Raw genomic sequence first — 24,192 nt, forward strand, 5'->3', positions numbered from 1 at the left:
CCTTTTCTAAAACCAGCTTGAACATCAGGAAGTTCATGGTTCACATATTGCAGAAGCCTGGCTTGGAGAATTTTGAGCATTACTTTACTAACGTGTGAGATGAGTGCAATTGTGCGGTAGTTTGAGCATTCTTTGGCATTGCCTTTCTTTGGGATTGGAATGAAAACTGACCTTTTCCAGTCCTGTGGCCACTGCTGAGTTTTCCAAATTTGCTGGCATATAGAGTGCAGCACTTTCACAGCATCATCATTCAGGATTTGAAATAGCTCAACTGGAATTCCATCACCTCCACTAGCTTTGTTTGTAGTGATGCTTTCTAAGGCCCACTTGACTTCACATTCCAGGATGTCTGGCTCTAGGTCAGTGATCACACCATCGTGATTATCTTGGTCTTGAAGATCTTTTTTGTATTATAAAAGCACAAATCATCTGGATTAATTTTATGTGAACTGTAGTCTAAAAGATATCCATTTATTGATTTAAGAAATAGGGTTGGAGGCAGAAGCAATTCTTGGATACCCTCATATGCTAAACTGAATAGCTCTAATCACTGAGTATGACACTCATTTTGTGTTTGCTATGAATTTTAGAGCCATAAATTGTAAAGCTACTTTGTGTCTCATATCTTAAGTGTTCTGAAATTGGAATCAATGTCCAGCTACACATGAAAATTGTCCTGAAAGAATAAACTGTTTGTTCCCATTTTTTCAGCAGGAATTGAAAATACTGAGGCATTTATGTTAGGATAAATAACGGGTTGGTAACTGGCTCATTTACTATTCTTTTACTCATTCACAAGTTAAGTAGCATTTAAGGGATAGTCACTGGACTGTTGTTGTTGTTTTAGTCACTAAGTTGTGTCTAACTCTTGCCACCCTATGGACTGTAGCCCACCAGGCTCCTCTGTCCATGGGATTTTCCAGAAGAATACTAGAGTGCGTTGCCATTTCCTTCTCCAGGGGATCTTCCCAACCCAGAAATTGAACCCATGTCTCCTGCATTAACAGGCAGATTCTTTACCACTGAGCTACCAGGGAAGCCCAGAAACTATCGGTTAATTGTTGTGGGGAAGGACAAAGGTGTAGGTAAGCTAGAGGCAGAATACTTCATTGATTAGTATTTAAAAAAAAAAAAAGTTTGAGATATTATTGACATACAATAAACGTGTTTAAGGAGTACAATTTGATATTTTGACATTTATATACAATTGTGACATCATTATCACAATTAAGATAATGAACATACCCATTACCCTAAAACTTTCCTTGGGCCCGTTTGCAATCTTTCTCTCCCACCTCTCTTCACCAGCTCACCAGCTCAGTGCCCCAGGCAATCACTGATCTACTTCTGTCTCTGCAGATTAGTGTGCATTTTGTATAATTTCATATAATTGGAATCACGCAGTATGTACTGTTTTTTAGTTTGGTCTGGCTTCTTTAACATTCATCCATGTTGTTACACGTATCAGTAGTTTATTCCTTTTATTTCTGAGTTGTTGCTGTTGTTCAGTGGCTAAGTTGTGCCAGACTCTTTGTGACCCCATGAACCGCAGCACACCAGGCTTCCCTGTCCTCCACTATCTCCCAGAGTTTGCTTAAATTCATGCGCACTGAGTCAATGATGCTATCCAACCATCTCATCCTCTGTTGCTCCCTTCTCCCCCTGCCCTCAATCTTTCCCAGCAGCAGGGTCTTTTCCAATGAGTCAGCTCTTTGCATCAGTGGAAACAGCACAAATGTCTATCAACAAGTGAATGGAAAGAAAAGCTGTATATCTTCACCATAATCCGTTTACCTGTTGATAGACAACTGTGTTGTTTCCAGTTTTGTCCACTATAAATAGAGCTGTGAATATTTGTGTACAAGGCTTTGTGTAGATCTAAGTTTTCATCTCTCTTAGATAAATACATAGCAGTGTAATGGCTGATTCATATGGTAGATATAATTTTAACTTTGTAAGAAACGACTGAACTGTTTTCCAAACTGGTTGTACCATGTTACATTCCATGTGAGGATGTGAGAGTTCCAGTTGTTTCTTATCCTGTCCAACACTTGTTATGGTCAGTCTTTTTCATTTTAGCCATATGTGATTTGCAAATATTTTTTCCAAGTCCATAATTTATTTTTTCATTCTCTTATCAGTATCTTCTGAGGAGCAGAAAGACATATATAGTTGGATCTTGTTTCTTTTTGTTTTTGTATTTGCTTTTAATCCTGTCAGATAATCTCTGTCTTTTGATTGGAATGTTTAATCCATTCATATTTAATGTAATTACCATGTGGTTTAATTTACAGCTCCTATTTTGCTATTTGGTTTCTATGTCTCATAGCCTTTCTGTTCCCATTTCTTCTTTACTGCATTCTTTCGTATGTGATCCCATAGACTGTAGCCTGCCAGGCTCCTCTGTCCATGGGATTTTCCAGGTAATAATACTGCAGTGGGTTGCCCGTTCCTTCTCCAGGGCATGTCCCTACCCAGGGATCAAACTTGGGTCTCCCGCACTGCAGGCAGATTCTTTACCAACTGAGCTACCAGGGAATAATCAGATATTTCCTAGTATACCATATTAATTCCTTTGTTTGTTTTAAACTATTTCTGAATTACTTTATTAGTGGTTTCTCTGAGGATTACAATGCATATTTTATTATAATATACTTCAGATTAATATCAACTTAATTTCATGAAAATAGAAAAACATTTCTCCAATATAGCTCCATTCCTTTCTCCTTTCTTTGTTTGATCATCAGCATATAATTTCATCTATATATGTTACAGATTCAACAATATAGTTTTGTAAGTACTGCTTTTTACAATCTTTTAAAGAAGTTAACAGAGGAAGAAAAATATATGCATAAACTCTTCTATATTAACCTGTATACTTCTCGTGTATTCTTCATTTCTTCATATGGATTGGAATTACCATTTGGAGTCATTTCCTTGCTCCAATATCCTCCATTTCCTATCCCCTCCATTGTGCTTTTATTGTCACGTCACGTAGCTATATGTTGTAAGCTCAATAATATAGTATCATAATTGCTGTTTGTGTAACTGTCTTTTTAATAAGTTAATAAGAGAAAAATGTATTTATACTTTTATAATTACCTTTACTAGTTTTCTTTATCCCTTTGTGTGGATTTGAGTTACAGTTATTATTTCCTTTCAGCCTGGAGAACTTCCTTCGGCATTTCTTGAGCATAGATTTTGCTGCATTTTGTTTGAAATAAAGCCAGCCTCTCTGCCACATCCTGGTAGAACTACCCACAGCGGACCTGGGTGGAAAGAGGAGGAAGGCAGTGGCCCTGGGCTAAAATTCCACAGACTCCCACTGTTCCTTTCAAGGTTCAGCAGCTTTATTGAATAACTTCTCAATCTGTTGTCTGCCTTTGGTCAGTTCCTAGAGACCTGAAATGATTCTTTGTGACCATTTTTCTAGTTTTATTTTGCTTTTGGGGGGAGAGGATTTGCTGAGACCCTCATTCAAACATTTAGGAGTCTAAAGCTATCATCTAGCTGTATTTTTTTTTTTTTTTTGGTCCTATAAGTTTTTGGTTCTCTTTTTTGTCTTTATATGCCATCTTTTGGATTAAATAGTTGTTTTTTAAAATTCCATTTTATCTGCTTTGTTGGTTTACTAGTTATAGCTCTTATTGCGTTGTTTTAGCATTTGCTTTAGGGTTTTGTGTATATATTTGACTTTTCACAGTCCATCTTTAAATAGTATTATACTACACCCCATTTGCCATAGGAAGTTTACAAGAATATGCTTCTATTTCTCTCCTTCTGGCCTTGTGCTATTGTCATATATTTCACATCTGCATGTATTATCGACACATCATACTTTGCCATTTTTTATTTAAGTAATGGATTATTTTTTTAATTAAAATGATATTAAAAAAAACTTAATGTTTATACTTGTAGTTACCATTTCTGTTACTCTTCATTTCCTTGTGTATTTCCATTTTGTATCATTTCCCTTCTGCCTGAAGGACTTCATTAACATTTCTTGCTATTCAGATCTGCTGGTGATGAACTGATCCAGCTTTTGTATATAGATGTATGTATTGCCTTTATTTTAAAAGACATTTTCACTGGGTAGAGATTCTGGATTGAGGCTTTTTCCCCTAGTATATTAAAGATGTTGCTTCATTGTCTTTTTTCCACTAAGAAACCTGCTGTCATTCTATCTTTGTTTCTCTGTGTGATATTCCTTTTCCTGTTTCTTACTTAAGATTTCTTCTTATCACTTGTGTTAAGTGATTTGGTTATGATGTGCAGTTGTATAGTTTTATGCTTCTTGAGCTTGGGTTTGTTGAGCTTCTTCTACCTATGGGTTTATATAGTTTTCATCAAATTCGAGAAGATTCTCATTTCTGTTGTTTCAAATATTTTTCCTTCTCTGCTCTTTCCTCTTCTTTGAAAGTGAAAGTGTTAGTCACCCAGTCATGTCCAACTCTTTGTAACCCCATGGACTGCAGCCCTCCAGGCTCCCAGTCCATGGAATTCTCCAGGCAAGAACACTGGAGTGGATAGCCATTCCCTTCTCCAAGGGATCTTTCCAACCCAGGGATTGAACAGGAGTCTCTTGCATTGCAGGCAGATTCTTTACCATCTGGGACATCAGGGAAGCCTTCTCCTTTAGAGACTCCAATGATAGGAAAATTAAGTTAGTTGAGGTTATATTTTTACCTTTGATGTTATCGTTTTCAACCCTAGAAGTTTGACTTGTATTCATTTTTTATGTCTTCCATGTTTCTATTTAACATGTTCAGTCTTTTTCTATCTTCTTTATATAGAATATGGTAACAATTGTTTTAACATCCTTGTCTACTAATTCTATCACTGATGTCATTTCTCCATCAGTTTCAATGGATTGAATTGTACTTTTCAGCTTCTTTGTATACTTGGCAATTTTTAAATTATTTATTCATTTATTCCTAAAAATATTCCTGTGCTTTGATCTGGGACCCAGTTAAATTATTTGGAGACAGTTTGATATTTTTGGCTCCTGCTTTTAAGCTGCGCTAGGTGGAAAAAGAAATGTGCTCAGTACAGGGTTGATAACCCCACTTCTGAGGCAAGACCCTTCATAGTGCTCTATTACTCCATGAATTATGAAGTTTTCTACTGTAATTGTTGGGAACATGCACTATTTTCTGCCCTCCACGAACTTTAGGCACTATTCTCTCTAACCCTCTCTGGTGACTCCTTCCCTTGCCTTGAGTGGTTTCCTCATATGGATACATTCATTGATCAGTGTTTGTTTAGATATTCAAGTGGGACCTTCTGAAGAGCTTCAGAGCTCTCTTTTTGTGCAGCTCTCTTATCTACAGACTCCTCTCGATTGTCTCTTAGTTACCTTGGCAACCCAAGACTCCCTGCCTGTCTCCTAAAATCAGGGAATCCACTGTCCTCTGCAGATTCCCTGTTCTGTGCTGGGGCCTGGAAACTTTCTCCAAGCAGAAATTTGGGGGCAATTATAGAACTCATCTCAGGGGAGGAGACGGAGAGGGTGGGACAAATGGAGAGAGTAGCATGGAAACATATACATTACTTTGTGCAAAATGGATAGCCACTGGGAATTTGCTGTATGACTCAGGGAACTCAAACCAGGGCTCTGTGACAACTCAGAGGGGTGGGATGGGGTGGGAGGGAGGTTCAAGAGGAAAGGGACATATGTATACCTATAGCTGATTCATGCCGATGTATGGCGGAAACCAATACAATATTGTAAAGCAATTATCCTTCAATTAAAAATAAATAAAAATTTTAAAGTTTATTGAGAGAAATTAAACTGAAATATCATGTAGAAATAAATATTCAACTAATATAGAATGGCCTTTTTTTTTTGTTTTTAAGAAATCATCTCATTAGTTTTTTATCTCTCAGGAATCTATTTTCTTTTTTTAAAAAAAATATTTTTTATGTTTTTAAACTTTTTATTTTGTATTGGGGTATAGCCACTTAACAATGTTGTGATAGCTTCAGGTGAACAGTGAAGAGACTTAGCCATACATACACATGTATCCATTCTTCAAACTCCCGTCCCATCCAGGCTACCACATAACATTGAGCCGAGTTCCATGTGCTATACGGTAGGTCCTTGTTGGTTATCCATTTTAAATATAGCAGTTGTACATGTCCATCCCAAATTCCCTAACCCTCCCTCCTCATCCTTCTCCCCAGTAACCATAAGCACTTTCTCTAAGTCTGTGAGTTTTCTTTCTGTTTTGTAAGTAAGCTCATTTGTATCGTTTATATTTTAGGAATCTCTGTTCTTAACGATTCAATGTACAATGTCTTAAAAGTCATTGCTTCTAAATAGCTTGTCTTGCTTTTTAGCTGTTCTGGTGGAAAAGCAAATCTGTTGCTTCATCTTGGTCAGAAGCAGAAGTCTGATTAATATTCTTTTTGAAAGGACTCATTACAACACTTTATTCAACATCCACTATGCACCAGGAACTCTGCCTACTATGTTTATGATCCCATGAGGTTTTTATTGATTTATTTTTTTGGAGAGGGGCAAGAGGGATGAAATGGGGGGCAGGTAGAATGCAAAAGCAATAAGACATGATCACCCCCTCTCCCCCCAATAAAGGAACTCACAATCTAGACAATCTGATATTTGCAACTCACAGTTCAGCATAAAGACAACTAATACTACAAAGGAGAAGATAAGGACCCAGAAACATTTATTCAACAAATACACATTGAGGGTCTATTCCAGGTGCTGTGAAGCTGACTGGTGAACCAGACAGATAAAATCTTTCCCCTCATGAAGCTTACTTTTTAGCGGAAGATTAAAAAGTATAAAGGGATAGAAAATGATTGGTGTGCTATTTTAAAGGGGAAAGGCTTTCTGAAGCAGGGCCATTGGAGTAGAGACCTGAATTCAATGAAGCAAGTAGTAAGAATAAGTGACCTATAAATTAATTTCAAAGGAAGATGCTCCTCTTTTAACTGGGGTGATCAAGGAAAGCTCATGAAGGTTACATCTGAGTTTTCACAGGATTTTCACGAAGAATGACTCATTGCTGGTGGGGGGTAATGATAAGAAAGCGAAAGGCATTTTTCTAGGACTGAGAATAAAGATGTTTGCCTGAAGCTGAGTATTCCAGGACTGCAGGTAAACGAAACACGGAGGAGAAAAGCAGTCTTAGGGCCCCACTTCAGAAGGCTTGCTTGGGCACGCTAGAGGGATTTTGGTCTTTGTTTTTCTGATATTTGCAAGAAGTGAGGCAATCGAAGTTTTAGGATGACCACTCGGGCCTAAAATACAGCATACATTAAGGATGGAACAACAGGTGGGAGCCATCCCAGCAGTGGCTGTATGGGAAGATGCATTGGACCTGGAGGGGGAAAATGGCATCACAGTTCAGAGGAAGAAACAGCGGTTCCTGGTCATGCAGTGGGATGCTGGGCAGCCAGGGGTGCAGGGTCCGTGAGGCCACCGGTGTCCAAACTCACTGTAAGTTACAAGCATAAACTCAGGGACCACAGAGGTAGGTGGTGACAGAGCCTTTCTGCAAAGTAAAGACCCAACTTGAAAATATCAGACTGTTGGTTTTAGTTTTTTGCTGTGCCTTTTCTTAAGCCACAGAAAGGACAGTAATGTCAACAGGTCCTGTGCTCTAACAGACTTGATTTTCAAGTGAACAGCTCTAACCTGGCATCTTTGAAACCCCTAAATGTCCCACTTTCCCTGCTAACTAAAGGCATTGCATTAAAAAACAACACCAACACCAACACCATTTTGAGAAAGTCTTTTTAGTTTTCCCTTCAGGACAAAGATTTCTGAAAAGACAGAGGCGAGTTACTTTAGACATCACCGAAGGCAAACAATGCTCGAGGGACAGTCGCAAATGAACTAGGGGAAGCCGCAGCCAAACGAAATGCGACAAACAGCTGTCATATTCCAAATGGTCAATCAAAAGCTGGAACAACTTGAATGTCGCAGAAGTCTATTATGATGGAAATCATGATCTCGGGACAAGGGATACTTAACGATTTGGAAATTTAAGTACAAAATAAATATTCATCCATGTCCAACGGTAACTTTCAAGCTCTAACTGTTTCATATGGCTAACATAATACCTGAACGCTAACATACCTGAAACAGTGGGGGCACTTTTAAAGTGAAAGGGGAAACAAATAATTCATCTTCATTTTAATTTCAACACAATTGCAGAAAGCACTGCTATGCTAGAAATGAGAATGATACACTGAGGGGTATCTTTTTTACATTCCAGAGTATCTCACTGTTTGGGCAGAATGGTTCTCTTACTGGAATTGTTCACAAAGCAACCTATTATATGGTGAGAGGTACCCTCCGGGCACCATTGAAATTAATATGAAAGGAACAATCAAGAATGCCAAGTGCAGTGCATAAAACGCAGGTAGGTGGTGGAAGACAGATAAGCAGCCTAGGAGGTTTAAGTTGCGGAATCTGAAGCTGCAGAGAGATGTGTTATACAATTTACATTACAACCAGTCACGATTTTAGAATGGGCAATGAAAAGCTCATATAGTTAAGTCCATAAAAAAAAAAAAACAAAAAAAACACACAAAAAGCTTCATAACACAAGGGAACTAAATGATGGGTAAATAGACAAAGAAGATAATCAGAGAGCAGGGGGAGAAAGCCGGACTCGCTTTCACAAAATTCCTCTGGTTTTGGCAACTTAGCCTCCACATCACAGGTAGCACTGTCTCTACAGTGGGATTATTTTAAAAGAGGCTTTCTCAACCTTGGAACTGGAGACATTTGGGGCCAGATAATTCTCTGTTGTGTGGGCTGTGCTATGCATCATGGGATGTTTAGCAGTGTCCCTGGCCTTTGTCCATTAGTTGTTGATAGCACCTGCTTCCTCCGTTATGACAACCAAAAATGTCTCCAGACATTGCCAAAGTCCCCCAGGGGAGAACTGCCCCCATTTGAGAACCACTATCTTAGAGAAAACAACAGTATGAACTACTCTGTGAACTGTTTCCTCCATAATCATATGCACTTCATCCTTTAAAGAGCATTATTTATAAACAAATGCCAACTTTGGCCATAAAGCCCTATTACACACCAAATTAATCTGGAGGGTAAACCTAACAGTAGTTTAAAATAACCAAGTTCCATGCAGTCTAAAAAGTCTCTCTGCTGTTTTCTCCCTCAATCTATATTAAAAAAAAAAAACACACAAAAAACTGGGAAAGTGGTTAGTTTCCTATCCATTTGTGCAGTGAGCAATATATTCTGGTCACAAAATTAAACCACAGACAGCACCCTCCTAGGATATAGCAGCCAAATAGTAGTTCAACACTCTTTCCACTTGATGAGATATGAAGAAAAATCCAGGTATAATCTGTCAATGAGAGACTGAGGGAGAGAGGTTTGCATTTACCTTGAGACACTGAAGCAGCAGCAACAGTTTCATGGTCATCAGGCTATTAGACATAGGAAGGAGTCATTTTGATTTTTCCTTGTAGGTTACTTTTTTAAAACTGCATGCTGCCTGCATGGTTAATCCTGTAAGTTAAGCTAGTTTCTGCTGTATCTTTTCCTAACATAGAACTAGGGCTAGATTTCAGCTCTATAAGGGTGGGGACCATGTCTAGTGTGCCTCGCTCACCACTGCATCCGTAACACTTAGCCGAGGACCTGGCCCACAGCAAGAACACAAGACACGTTTCCTGAATGAATGAATGAAGACAGAAATGCCGAATTTCAAGCTAATAGGATTAGGATGCCAGCTCCTTATAGGGGTCTTTTCTTATTTCTGTACCACAGTTCTGTGGTGGTTGGTGCACAGTAGGTGGTCAAGGAATGTTTGTGGAACTTATCTGGATGTCAGGTGCCTGCCTGTATCTTTAGGCAGCAAAGCCCATCAGGGCAGCACAGAATCGAGGTAGGTGGGCTACCTGAATCTGGTGACTATGCTCATGCATTAGGTTCTGTTCAAGTACAATACAAAGACATATTCCACCACGAGGAAACAAATCAAGACATCTGTATGGAAAGATTTCAGTACGTGCCTTGCAAATTGACCTTGCCACCCCTCTGAGAGACGAGGCAGATCTGGTCTCTCAGTACCATGGTCACACCACTGGAGAATTTTCTCAAGGCCCACAACAGCCACCCATACAGGACGGGCCATCGTCACGGTGCTGCGTCTAGGCAGAGGCTGGGAACATACTGTGCAAATTATATCATCACAGGCATCAGGGAGTTTATCCTCATCTTAAAAGGCATTATCTCTCATGTTGAAGCTTTAACAACTCATCTAGAATAAAAACATTTAAAGTGTGCCAAAAGGCAGAGCTGCTGGAGGTGTAAGATGTGGCTTGCGGGGAAGGCATGAGATTCTCTCTAAGCACAGAGGGCCGGGTGAGTAGCACTGGGTACCTGAGAGGCTGCTGGAATGCAGTGCCTGGAAGTTACTATGAAAGGTAATGACAGGCAATAAAATATCCCCTTAAAAATCCAGCAAAAGATAAAGACAGTAGATTATAGCAACACTTCAAAACCCAAGGGTGAGTAGATTAGCACAGACACTGCGCAACACACACACACACAGTTATCCGATTTTACCAAGTACTTGCAGGGAAACTAGGCCAAGCAAACAATCGAAATCAAATAGAAGCAAGGTGTGTTTATTTAATTCAGAAGCTCAAAAAAATAGGGAAATGCATTGCAAAGATTTTTCAAGAAAAAAATTAATGAAACCTTCATTCAGATGACGAAAGAAGAACACAGTCCTCTATTTCTCGCCTCCAACGAGTGTGACTAGGGGATGTCATATCTTGTGTGAGAATTCCAGGGCACAAGCATCAAACACAACACAGGTTTCTACAATTTGAGTTAAGCGTGGTTATACAACACATGTGGCAGACCTCTTGAATTAATTGCACCAAATGTTTTCAGTTATAGAAAGAAGATCCGTGACTCACAGAGACCATAAATGAAATACGGCGTAGGTAGTAATTACGTGAATTACATTCTTGAGTCTTTAAAGATAAATTAACCAACAAGGAGAATTTGATAGCTACAGGTATAATGCGATGACCTATATAACTTACTATTTTTAAAAAGTCTAAAATTTACACAGGTTAATAGCATAAACGATTCTTCACAGTGACTCATGGCAGCAACACAGTTCTATAAATGCTCTAGTGTAGCCTTACCGTAATTGCTTAACTCCTCCAATGGAAGGAGAAATACTCACGGAAACCCTCGGACTAGGAAAGGCACAGAGCAAGCTAACATCCACGGAGCATCGGCGTGTTCTAGGCACTTGGACAAAGAATATCTCATTCTATCTTCCCACTGCTCCTATGTGGTTATGTCACCAGCAAAGCCCATTAACAATTCCTAGAAAATAAAACTAGAATCTGGGTAATAAAATAAAGTCTAACTTTTTTTTCCTCCTTGTGCTCAGTCTATCACTTGCTCACAGCGGGTCACGTGCAGAAGCCTCAAAATCTGCGCTTCAGACCAGAGCTCCTAGTGAGAAACGGGCTGCACTAACACGTCAGCCCTCAAGGCTGCACACGACCCTCAATTCAAGATGGTGGTGGCGGAGGGCCACGTGCAGAGAGGCTGCACCTGGCGCGGGATCCAGTGAGCCGCGCATCTGCCCCGCCCCTGGAGAGCCCCGCCCCCTGGAGAGCCCCGCCCCCTGGAGAGCCCCGCCCCCGGGGAGCCCCGCCCCCTCCCTCACTGCTGATGAAGCCCCTGAACAGTGGTCCTGCCTGGTAGAGCCTGTCCTCGAGAGAGAGCTCATCCCTCTCCATTATGAGATCAGCAACAGAGCTTTCTTTTTGCTCCTGAACCAAAGTCGGCCTGGTTCTAATGGCACCAGCAGTACCAGGCAGAAGGACCCTTGTTGGGGACCGACTGGGGAGGGTCGGTAAGAGTTAGAGACACTTCCATCCCAAAGCTGCGGGGGTGGGAGGGTAGGGGTAGTGGTGATGCAGCTTTCCCAGGCCATGTGTAGCTGCCCTTCAAGTTCTTTTGTCACTGGGCTGGAGTTGGGTTGTCCCTCCTCCTGGGAAACCAGCTATCCCTCAGTCCCTAGTAATCTTCCTGGTCTATGGGGTTTGAGAGTAACTGACGGCTAATCTTAGTCCAGGAAGAAACACTTGACCCAGGCAGGGTGAGGTCGGATCGACTGGAGAATCTCGTCTTCTGGGTGTTCAAGGGGTCGAAGCTGCAGCAGCCTCATTGCTCTAAGATGAGTCTGCCTGAGAAACGATCAACACAGGGAGAGGATGGAGAGAGAAACATAAACAACATTTTAACTGTGCCCTGAAGGCAACTCCATCTCAAAAAAAATTTGTTGTTAACGAAATTCTCTTCTCTATCATAATCTCATTAATTTTCCTCTAATACCCCTTGTCTGTCTTAGGATCCATCCAAGATAGGACACTATACTTAGCCATCAGGTCTTGGACCTCTCTGGGCTGTGACAGCTTCCCAGACTTTCCTTGGTTTTTGTTGGCCTTGACAGTGTTGAGGAGGACTGCTCAGGCATTTTGTAGCATGTCTCTCAATTTGGGTTTGTCTGATCCTTTTCTCCTGCTTAGTCTGGGGTTGTGAGGTTTGGGAGACTGCAGACTCGTCACATTATCAAGGGCACGTGACTGTCAGTGATGATGCTGTGAATGTCGTTTGGTCAACAGCCATCAAGAACACTGCTGCACTGAAATTTGTTAGGTTGTCACTCCCTGCACCAAGAGCACACATATCGAGGGAGCTGTGGGTGTCTTAGTAGAGGGTACTAGAAAGAACCTTTTGGTTCTTTGAGCTTTGATGATGATTTAGGGCTGATTGAAGGAAATAAGGGCTTCCCAGTTGGTGCAGTAGTAAAGAATCTGCCTGCCAATGCAGGAGATGCAGGTTCAATCCCCGGGTCAGAAAGATCCCCTGGAGTAGGAAATGGCAACCACTCCAGTATTTTTGCCTGGGAAATCCCATGGACAGAGGAGCCTGGCAGGCTACAGTCCGTGAGGTTGCAAAAAGTCAGACATGACTGAACACACATGGAAGTAAGGAAATGAAGATTTCCTCTGCACTGTAAGCTCTAGCTGGTCAGACAGCAGAGCAGTTATATGACAGGTATCTATAGGAAAGGAATCTTGCACAACATTTTTCCTCCCCATAATTAATACTTGTTGAAAAGCTGACACCAAAATAGAAGATCAGTGCTATATACAAGATAAAATTGCACTATCTGGTTAGATTAACTAAAATTACCGAACTAATGAATCTCTCTGTGACAGAATGCAGTCAGGAAGGTGTATGGATGGCCAGTGTTGCTTTCTTCTAAGTGAACATCCTTCCTTGATCCTGGCTTTTCCTACTGTTGGATACACAACACTGCTGAACATCCTGCACAAAGAACTGCTGTCTCAACACGGCTGGAAGCCATGTTCATCTTGTAGCAGCCTGGACATTATATATCTATAAAATCAGAATTTGGATTTTAAACTAGCTATGTCTTATTATGCTTTTCCTTTTCCTCTTCCAAAGATGGATATACTAAAGGAAAGTGAAAGTCACTGAGTCATGTCTGACTCATTACAACCCCATGGACTCTAGCCTGCTGGGCTCCTTTGTTCATGGGATTCTCCAGGCAAGAATACTGAAGTGGGATTCTCTTCTCCAGGGGATCTTCCTGAAGCAGGGATTGAACCAGGGTCTCCTGGATTGCAGGTGGATTCTTTATCACCTGAGCTACCAGGGAAGATCTTTAGCCAAAGGCTATTGATCCTTCTCTGTATTTGTCTACCTACACAGATACCACTGTATCTAAATCTTAATCTGTGGGAGGCCAGGTTGCACATTGAAAAACTGTCATGGTGAAGATGGGCAGTCACTCCTTCTGGCCAAGAGAGGGGTGTGTGGGATTTTGTGGGTGACATAGTGACCTCATTTTTGCCTGGGCTTAGATAAAAGTGTAGAGTGGCCTTCTTTTGTCTCATTTAATCATGGTCTCAGAATAAGTGAGTTTGGTTCCTGTGAGATGGGGACTCATAGGAGAAGAGCATGGCTAACTGTGAGCACCAGATCAACTTCTGAACCTTCGGGGCATTTTCTCTGGCAGTGCTAACCTCCATCAACTCGAGTTCCTCTGCTGCATCATTACTTCCCACCCCACCTCCATGCTGTGTTTTTTGGAAGGAAATCACAAAGGCAGGGCTTCTCTGATGGCTCAGTCAGTAAAGAATCTGCCTGTGATGCAGGAGACCTGGGTTCAATCCCTGGGTCAAGAAGATTCCCTGAAGAAGAAACTGGCAACCCACTCCAGTATTCTTGCCTGAAAATTCCCATGGACAGAGGAACCTGGCAGGCTACAATCCATGGGGTTGCAAAGAGTAGACTTTAGCATGCACAAAGAGTAGCCGGCATTTAAGGGGTGGGAGTTACACTCCCCTCCTTGGGAGGGAGATATCCTTGAACTTTGAAATCTTTTTCACTTAAGCTGGTTGGGGAACTCTGAACAGCGCTGATGAGTGTTCTCAGTTCTCTGTGTTCTCATTATTAGGGCTGTTGTGATTATTTCAGGCCTTCCTCTTCATGAAAACTTCACAGTGAAGTCACCCAGGAGATTTCTTTGAAAACAGATTAAGGAAGATGATATGTCTCGACCAATGGATTGGATTCTAGGTTTTTCCAGGTTTCCTGTTGGCAGGGCCTCTGCATAGACTAAGAACCAACTGTGCTCCTGTGAGGCTGGGGGTCCACCATGCTCAGAAAGAGACTTACTTTGAAAATTCAACTTGAACAGAAAAGCAAGTGCTACTCAAGGCATCTGTCTAGAAACAACAGAATACCATACCAAAGGGAGAAGAGTTTCTCACAAATGAATGGAACAGCATTCTGGCCCTGAGCTGGGATGATCTCAAAACAGGTTGCTTTTTTTTTTCAAGGCACTTTTGTTCTGCGCTAGAAAAGATAGGGCTCTTTCACTTCAGCAGTCAGTTTTTATTCACCACAAGCATTCTCCTGTGTAGGAAAATCAATAAAGACAATAAATAAATGGCAATCCCATTGAGGGCTGCTTACTAAGTGATTAAATGTTTCAAACCCCAAATACTTGCATGCTTCAGGGATACAAATCTGAATGAACATATGTAAATGGAATTAATGCTCAAATAATTTTCTAGTTACTTAGCACAAACGTGCAATTATTAATACTGCCATAATTTATGTTTGAATATTTATCCCCATTTTCCTAAGCATAAAACCTTTAATCTACTTTTCTGACATAATTTGAAAATAGACGTGGGAATCTTTTTAATCATCTTATCCTTTTCAATGGAGAAAGAAAAGAGACCAAAAAAAGAAGCCTTCCAGGAAAGTTCTTTCTGAGAGGGGATCATTTCTAATGTCTCTACTCCCTCCACCCAAAAGGGAAGCAGTCTTCCCAAACCCAGGATGAATTTGGTACTGGGATATCAGTTTATACTTCACTCTTCATTGCAAGTGAGTGAGCGAGTGATTGTTACTTGGTCGTGTCCAGTTCTTTGAGACCCCATGGACTGTAGCCTGCCAGGCTCCTCTGACCATGGGGTTTTCCAGGTAAAAATACTGTGAGTGGGTTGCCATTTCCTCCCCCAGGGGATCTTCCCCACCCATGGATTCCGCACCCTATGTCTGTCTCCAGCATTCCAGGCAGATTCTTTACCAATGTGCCACAGGGGAAGGAAGCCCCCTTTGCTGCACAGACCATACAAGTGAGGGTTTTTACAAGTTATTTTCAAAGTTTCTTTGAGTTACAATGAGGTGCCTGCAGGAGGGATCCAGTATGAAGATGGCATGTTTGAGTCTTCTGACATATTGACATCAAGAGGAGGGCTTACCCCCGAGCTGGGAAGGTGTTTTCTGTCTGCCCTCACCCCTCCCCTCTGCCTCTGCTGCTCCTTGGTAAGCATGAAACCAAGTGGGACCCTGTGGGGCTCCTGGGCATGGAAGCTTTTCCGTGTCCCCGATTCCTTATTTGTTGGGGACGGACTTCAGCCTCCACAATCTTCCCTGAGTTCCAAAGGACAGATCTGAACAGTTGCTACACAGGAAAGGGAGAGGATACGGAGACAAGGGAGGGGCAGCCAAGAAGCAGCAGTGCAGCCTTGGAGCAGGGTCCTGGCTTGGCCTCCAGGGATACACACAACAGCATCTGCGAGCTCCTTGTAGAGCTCAGTGTAGCGTTATTCCCTCAGTCGTGTCCGACTCTGCGACCTCATAGACTGTAGCCCACCAGGCTCCTCTGTCCACGGCATTCTCCAGGCAAGAGTACTTGAGTGGGTTGCCATTTGCTTCTCCAGGGGATCTTCCCGACCCAGGGATCAAACCTGGGTCTCCTGTATTGCAGGTGGATTCTTTAGCATCTGAACCACCAGGGAAGCTCTTATAGAACTAAAGCCCCCCAATAAATGGAAGACATCAGCATTCTTAATTCCATAGAGGATCACCTGAGACCAGATTAAACAAGTGTAGGCCCTGCACACACTCTAATCTTATCAGCAACCCTGACCTTGAACCTCTGGTATAAAAACTCCTCACCAAATCCTCCCTAGTGGGGAGGGCAGTTTTCAAGGGCAGGAGCCCACTATGTCCCCCTTTGCCTGACAAAGCAATAAAGCTATTCTTTTCTACTTCACCCCAAACACCATGTCCAAGATTCAACTTGGCATCAGTGCAAAGAGGTTGAATGGTCGGCATCAAGCGCAGCTGTGCCTTGACCTTCTCAGTTTGCACCATGATTCACACCAGCAGGAGTGCGTGTTTTGCTTGTCACTCCCAGCCTGTAGTCACATTGCCACGGCTTGAAGATTATGGTCCTCCAGGTGCTACCCAGGCGTTTTTTAGACTTTGGTGCAGGACAGAGAAGCCTCTGTGTGCAAGCTCCTCAGCTGCCTTCCCTCTCTGCCACCCACAGGGGGAAGGAAATAAAGCAGACACTGAGAAAAGTCAAGAAGACAGGGGGGATGGTCTTTTACATCTGCACCATTTTTCCAAAAGAAGACTTGGGTCTGATTTCTAGTTCTGCCACTCACTTGCTGGATGATGCTGGAGAAAGTTCTTCTTTGAACCTCTGTTTCATCATTTCTTAATGAAGGAAGGAGGGAGGGAAAGGAGAGGGAAAAGATGGAAAGACAGAAGAGGAAAGCAGGGTGGCAGGGGAGGAGAAAACAGGAGTAACATGAATAGTCTCTAAAGATTCCTCCCAATGAGGGTCTGTGGTCCTGAAAGTTCCAGATGCTTCAGTCCTTGTTTGCTACACCTTCTATGTTTCTCACGTGTCCTGCCAGCCTCATCTCTCCCACCTGCTGGCTGCATGGTGACCATACTCTTTAGGAAGGTCCAACAAATGGAGGTTAGTATGCAGAATTATCACTGTCTACAAGTCTGCAAAGTCCCAGGCACCTAAGGATTGGAGGAAGTGAACTGGGTTTGAATGTCAATGAGATAAATGTAGTTCCAGTTTAATGAAAATTAAACTATACAGGATTAGGAAGTATTGTTGACATTGACTTTAATAACAGGAAATGGAGAATTGAGTAAGAAGAGAAAATCTACATACAAACTTGGCTTGGTTGTAGAAAGTAAATAGTATTGTCATTTATGGAAACTCCTCATAGCTTCATTATGGGGGACTGAAATGCAAAAGTAGGAAGCCAAGAAACACCTGGAGTAACAGGCAAATTTGGCCTTGGAGTACTGAATGAAGCAGGGCAAAGGCTAATAGTTTTGCCAAGAAAACTCACTGGTCATAGCAAACACCCTCTTCCAACAACACAAGAGAAGACTCTACACATGGACATCACCAGATGGTCAACACCAAAATCAGAGTGATTATATTCTTTGCAACCAAGGATGGAGAAGGTCTATACAGTCAGCAAAAACAAGACTGGGAGCTGACTGTGGCTCAGATCATGAACTCCTTTTTGCCAAATTCAGACTTAAATTGAAGAAAGTAGGGAAAACCACTAGACCATTCAGGTATGACCTAAATCAAATCCCTTATGATTATACAGTGGAAGTGAGAAATAGATTTAAGGGACTAGATCTGATACACAGACAGCATGATGAACTATGGACGGAGGTTCATGACATTGTACAGGAGACAGGGATCAAGACCATCCCCATGGAAAAGAAATGCAAAAAAGCAAAATGGCTGTCTGAGGAGGCCTTACAAATAGCTGTGAAAAGAAGAGAAGTGAAAAGCAAAGGAGAAAAGGAAAGATATAAGCATCTGAATGCAGAGTTCCAAAGAATAGCAAGGAGAGATAAGAAAGCCTTCCTCAGTGATCAATGCAAAGAAATAGAGGAAAACAACAGAATGGGAAAGACTAGAGATCTCTTCAAGAAAATTAGAGATACCAAGGGAATATTTCATGCAAAGATGGACTCCATAAAGGACAGAAACGCTATGGACCTAACAGAAGCAGAAGATATTAAGAAGAGGTGGCAAGAATACACAGAAGAACTATACAAAAAAGATCTTCATGACCCAGATAATCACGATGGTGTGATCACTCATCTAGAGCCAGACATCCTGGAATGTGAAGTCAAGTGGGCCTTAGAAAGCATCACTACGAACATAGCTAGTGGAGGTGATGGAATTCCAGTTGAGCTATCTTAAATCCTGAAAGATGATGCTGTGAAAGTGCTGCACTCAATATACCAGCAAATTTGGAAAACTCAGCAGTGGCCACAGGACTGGAAAAGGTCAGTTTTCATTCCAGTCCCAAAGAAAGGCAATGCCAAAGAATGCTCAAACTACCTCACAATTGCACTCATCTCACATGCTGGTAAAGTAATGCTCAAAATTCTCCAAGCCAGGCTTCTGCAATACGTGAACCATGAACTTCCAGATGTTCAAGCTGGTTTTAGAAAAGGCAGAGGAATCAGAGATCAAATTGCCAACATCCACTGGATCATCGAAAAAGCAAGAGAGTTCCAGAAAAACATCTATTTCTGCTTTATTGACTATGTCAAAGCCTTTGACTGTGTGGATCAGAATAAACTCTGGAAAATTCTGAAAGAGATGGGAATACCAGAGCGCCTGACCTGCCTCTTGAGAAACCTATATGCAGGTCAGGAAGCAAAGGTTAGAACTGGACATGGAACAACAGACTGGTTCCAAATAGGAAAAGGAGTACATCAAGGCTGTCTATTGTCACCCTGCTTATTTAGCTTCTATGCAGAGTACATCATGAGAAATTCTGGGCTGGAAGAAGCACAAGCTTCTTCTGGAATCAAGCTTGTTGGGAGAAGTATAAATAACCTTATATATGCAGATGACACCACCCTTATGGCAGAAAGTGAAGAGGAACTAAAAAGCCTCTTGATGAAAGTGAAAGAGGAGAGTTAAAAAGTTGGCTTAAAGCTCAACATTTAGAAAACGAAGATCATGGCATCTGGTTCCATCAGATCAGATCAGTCGCTCAGTCATGTCCGACTCTTTGCGACCCCATGAATCGCAGCATGCCAGGCCTCCCTGGCATCACCAACTCCCGGAGTTCACTCAGACTCACGTCCATTGAGTCAGTGATGCCATCCAGCCATCTCATCCTCTGTCGTCCCCTTCTCCTCCTGCCCCCAATCCCTCCCAGCATCAAAGTCTTCTCCAACGAGTCAACTCTTCGCATGAGGTGGCCAAAGTACTGGAGTTTCAGCTTTAGCATCATTCCTTCCAAAGAAATCCCAGGGCTGATCTCCTTCAGAATGGACTGGTTGGATCACCTTGCGGTACAAGGGACTCTTGAGAGTCTTCTCCAACACCACAGTTCAAAAGCATCAATTCTTCGGTGCTCAGCTTTCTTCACAGTCCAACTCTCACATCCATACATGACCACAGGAAAAACCATAGCCTTGACTAGATGAACTTTGTTGGCAAAGTAATGTCTCTGCTTTTGAATATGCTATCTAGGTTGGTCATAACTTTCCTTCCAAGGAGTAAGCGTCTTTTAATTTCATGACTGCAGTCACCATCTGCAGTGATTTTGGAGCCCAGAAAAATAAAGTCTGACACTGTTTTCACAGTTTCCCCATCTATTTCCCATGAAGTGATGGGACCGGATGCCATGATCTTCGTTTTCTGAATGTTGAGCTTTATCTGATCCCATCACTTCATGGCAAATAGATGGGGAAACAGTGGAAACACTGTCAGACTTTATTTGGGGGGGGCTCCAAAATCACTGCAGATGGTGATTACAGCCATGAAATTAAAAGACGCTTACTCCTTGGAAGGAAAGTTATGACCAACCTAGACAGCATATTCAAAAGCAGAGACATTACTTGGCCAACAAAGGTCTGTCTAGTCAAGGCTATGGTTTTTTCAGTGGTCATGTATGGATGTGAGAGTTGGACTGTGAAGAAAGCTGAGCACCGAAGAATTGATGCTTTTGAACTGTGGTGTTGGAGAAGACTCTTGAGAGTCCCTTGGATCGCAAGGAGATCCAACTAGTCCATCCTAAAGGAGATCAGTCCTGGGTGTTCATTGGAAGGACTGATGTTGAAGCTGAAACTCCAATACTTTGGCCACCTCATGCAAAGATTTGACTCATCGGAAAAGACTCTGATGCTGCGAGGGACTGGGGGCAAGAGGAGAAGGGGATGATAGAGGATGAGATGGTTGGATGGCATCACCAACTCGATGGACATGAGTTTGGGTAAACTCTGGCAGTTGGTGATGGACCAGGAGGCCTGGCGTGCTGCAATTCATGGGGTCGCAAAGAATCAGACATGACTGAGTGGCTGAACCGAAGTGAACTTCATGTCTCATTACAACACAGAATCTTGTTATCCTAAGTATATGTTAAATTGTTTAAATTTTTAAAAATATGTATTATTTATTTTGAATTAGGCATTTCATTCACTTTGTTCAGAGTATCAAAGCTTCAGAGTGGTTATAGTAAGAAGTCTCTTCTGATGCTCTCCCTCAGGAATGCAGTTCATCTCTCCAGGGGCAAACAAATCTCTGTTTATAAATGCAAATATATAGATTAAATAGGTTATTCTTCCTCTCTTTTCACACAAATTATTACACTTCATAACTTGTGTACATTTTATTCTTTGAAGTTCTAAAATTTTTTTTATTTCTTTGTTTCCAGAGTTTATTCATCTTATTTCTTTTATTATTTATTTAGTTAGTTAATTTTTGACGGCACTGGGGATCTTAGTTCCCTAAGCAGGGACTGAACCTGAGCCACTTGCCATGGAAGCTCTGAGTCTTAACCACTGGGCTCCCAGGGAAGACCCTGTGTACATTTTATACCATTAAAAATATCAGCAGGCCACCTGGGCTCAGCCCTCATACTTGTCTGCTCATTAACTTAAGAAAAACCTGGCATATTTCTATTGGCATTGACTCTACTTATTTATGTATATAAGAGATGCATATACAGAGCTTACAACATGCCAAGCATTGTTCTCAGCTCTTTAAAGTATAAACTCATTTGATGGTCCTCTATGCTGTGATCTATGAAAGGTTTCATGAGGAGGGCTCAGTTTATTTCATCAGTAGCTCTTGAGGGAGTTGCACCACCCCCTAGGGGTGTTTTAGAAATTTGCAGTGGTGATTTTTGGTCATTACAGTGCTTGTTTGGTACCATGGGCAGGTATTTGGCTAAGACCTCTTAACCAAATGGTCGGGATGGTCCTACTTGACAAAACCATCCTTGATACAACCACTACATGTCTCATTCAGGCAGGTAAATACCCCACTCATCCTGCAACCTAGCCCAGTGTTCAATGCATCAGCACAAAATACTTTTTGCATGGTTTCTGTATAACAATGCAATGTCCAGGAATGCAACAATGGTGAAAACTGAGGGAAGATTATTTTATTTCCTTGTTCACTTTATCACGTTTCCCCTTATTTTAGAAAAATCATGTCACTGACAGTAATTTCTTATGAGATCTGAGTCCTCAATGTGGCACACTTGTATCAGATCAGACCATGTCCTTGCTAGTCAGCCTACATCATCAATTGGCTTGGGCTCACTTTTCTAACCATGATTTGGAATCAAGATACCTAGACATAAATGTCAGAATATGCTTTCAAGTACCTGTCAAAACTATTTTAAGTCAACAGACTGTGCCAATACCAAAACCAAGAGTCACCGAAGAACTGCTGAATGAGCATGGCTGTTATCTTAGGACTCATAGTGAGTCTTGCATTGTTCCTGAGGGCCAGCCTCACCTCTGCACGAGTGGGTGCCTGGGACCTGGAGCAGGCAGATATAAAAACCAGGGAGTGGGAGGCGGTAGGAGCACTTAAGTTTATCTCCTTGGCAAGAGCTGGCCCAGGAAGAAATGATGTACCCAAACATTCACAGTGGATGGACTGGGAAAAAGGAAGAGAAACTATTAAATTAGGAAGCAGAGCTGAAGAGACTCTGGGAGAAAGCAAGGGGGATAACCCGAGGGGGAGCCAGGGGACAGGAAGGAGTCGCAAGAACCCTGGGGTGGTTCCCCTTCTGGAACCAGCCTGGTATCAGCCAACCATAAGGATGAACATGGCCACTCGCTGAAACTAGCTAAAGTCAAGGTTAAAGACTTCACAGCTTGTTTTTGCAGAGGCCTAGGTCGTAGGATGAGATAACTATGAGTGGGGTGTTTACTCAGTGGGGTGGTTTAATTTTCATCCACTACATGGACATTCCTACTGCTTGAATTTGACAAAGACAAAGGAAATTTGACGGAGACAAAGGAAACAAACATTTAACATAAAAAGAATGAGACAATTTTTAATTGACCCTTTAGGGATTTAAATGTAGAATGAGCTATTCAGCCAGGAGTATATGGATTTAAATGTAGGATGAGCTATTTAGCCAAGAGTGAATATATATTTCTGGTAAATTTAACCTAAAACAGGCTGGACGATTTGCTTTGAGTGTGAGATTGAAGACAAGGTTAGCATCCCTACTGCTTCCATCTCATTCTCACTTTCCTCTCCAATCCATCCCCCATGTTCAATAACAGCAAATTTGTAAAAATGTGCATCAGATCATGTCTTTTGCTTAACATCATTCGGTGGTTTCCTATTGAATTTAAAACCAAGACAAAACACAACTCCTTAGCAGGATCTGTAAGTCCTTGTACAATCTGTCCCCTGTTTCCCTCTCAAAGCTCAAATTATACTGTTCTTTCACTCACCATTTTCCAGTTATATAAGCAGCCATCACCTCTATTCATATGCTCCACAAATGTTCCAAGCTTTCTTCCACCTTGTGGCTCCCCATGATTTGCCCTCTACCAGCTGGAGAACCAAGACAGCTGGTGGTATAATGTAGTCCAAAGGCCTGAGAATCAAGTGTGTCGGTGTTCAAGGGCAGGAGAAAATGGATGTCCAGTTCAAGCAAAGAACAAGTTTTGCCCTTTGTCCATCTTTTTGTCCAATTCAGCAACTCAATGGATTGAATGACGCCTGTTGGCATCGGTGAGGGTGGTCTTACCTACTCAGTCTGATTCAGATGCTAATCTCCTTTAGAGAGATCCTTCCAGACACATCTAGAAATGCTTTACCAGTTGTCTGGGCACCCTTAACCCAGCCAAGTTGCTATGTAAGATTAATCATCATTTGTTGTTGTCTAATTGCCAAGTCGTGTCCGACTTTTCACAACCCCATGGACTGCAGCAGGCCAGGCTTCCCTGTCCCTCACCATCTCCCAGAGTTTGCCCAAGTTCATGTCTTTGCATAGGTAATGCCATCCACCCATCTCATCCTCTGTCACCCTCTTCTCCTTCTGCCTTCAATCTTTCCCAGCATCAGGGTCTTTTCCAATGAGTCAGCTATTCACATTAGGTGACCAAAGTATCAGGACTGATGTTTCAGCTTCAGCATCAGTCCTTCCAAAGAGTATTCAGGGTTGATTTCCTTTAAGATTGACTGGTTTGATCTATCTCCTTGCTTTCCAAGGGACTCTCACTGTCCATCAAATCAGCTCACAAAATATAATGAAAAAACAATGATCAACAATAGGAAGACATATCAGGGGAGTTTACTGAACTTTAGAAATAAAGAACATTCCACACAGAGAAAAAAGACAGGACAAGTCTCTTTGAATGTGAAAAGCTAAGCTGGTCTCAAAAGCTCTGGGACTTCCCTGATGGTTCAGATGGTAAAGAATTTGCCTGCAATGAAGGAGACATGGGTTTGATCCCTGGGTTGAGAAGATCCCCTGGAGAAGAGAATG

The 24,192-nt window shown here is 41.9% G+C and overlaps 1 long non-coding RNA gene across 6 annotated transcripts in view; it reads right to left on the minus strand.

Moving 5' to 3' along the window:
• Nucleotides 1–11,586, minus strand: part of LOC129636833 (uncharacterized) — a 35,382-nt gene extending 23,796 nt beyond the window's left edge. For 3 of the 6 annotated variants that reach the window (XR_008707144.1, XR_008707148.1, XR_008707145.1), the window contains exon 1: nt 11,211–11,586. This is a non-coding gene — a long non-coding RNA (uncharacterized LOC129636833). Of the gene's footprint in view, nt 1–11,169 lie in introns of all 6 variants that reach the window. The other 3 variants (XR_008707149.1, XR_008707146.1, XR_008707147.1) reach the window with 2 other exon arrangements.
• Nucleotides 11,587–24,192: the final 12,606 nt, after the last annotated feature.

Source organism: Bubalus kerabau, chromosome 22 (assembly GCF_029407905.1).
Source record: "Bubalus kerabau isolate K-KA32 ecotype Philippines breed swamp buffalo chromosome 22, PCC_UOA_SB_1v2, whole genome shotgun sequence".
Taxonomy (NCBI): Eukaryota; Metazoa; Chordata; class Mammalia; order Artiodactyla; family Bovidae; genus Bubalus; species Bubalus kerabau.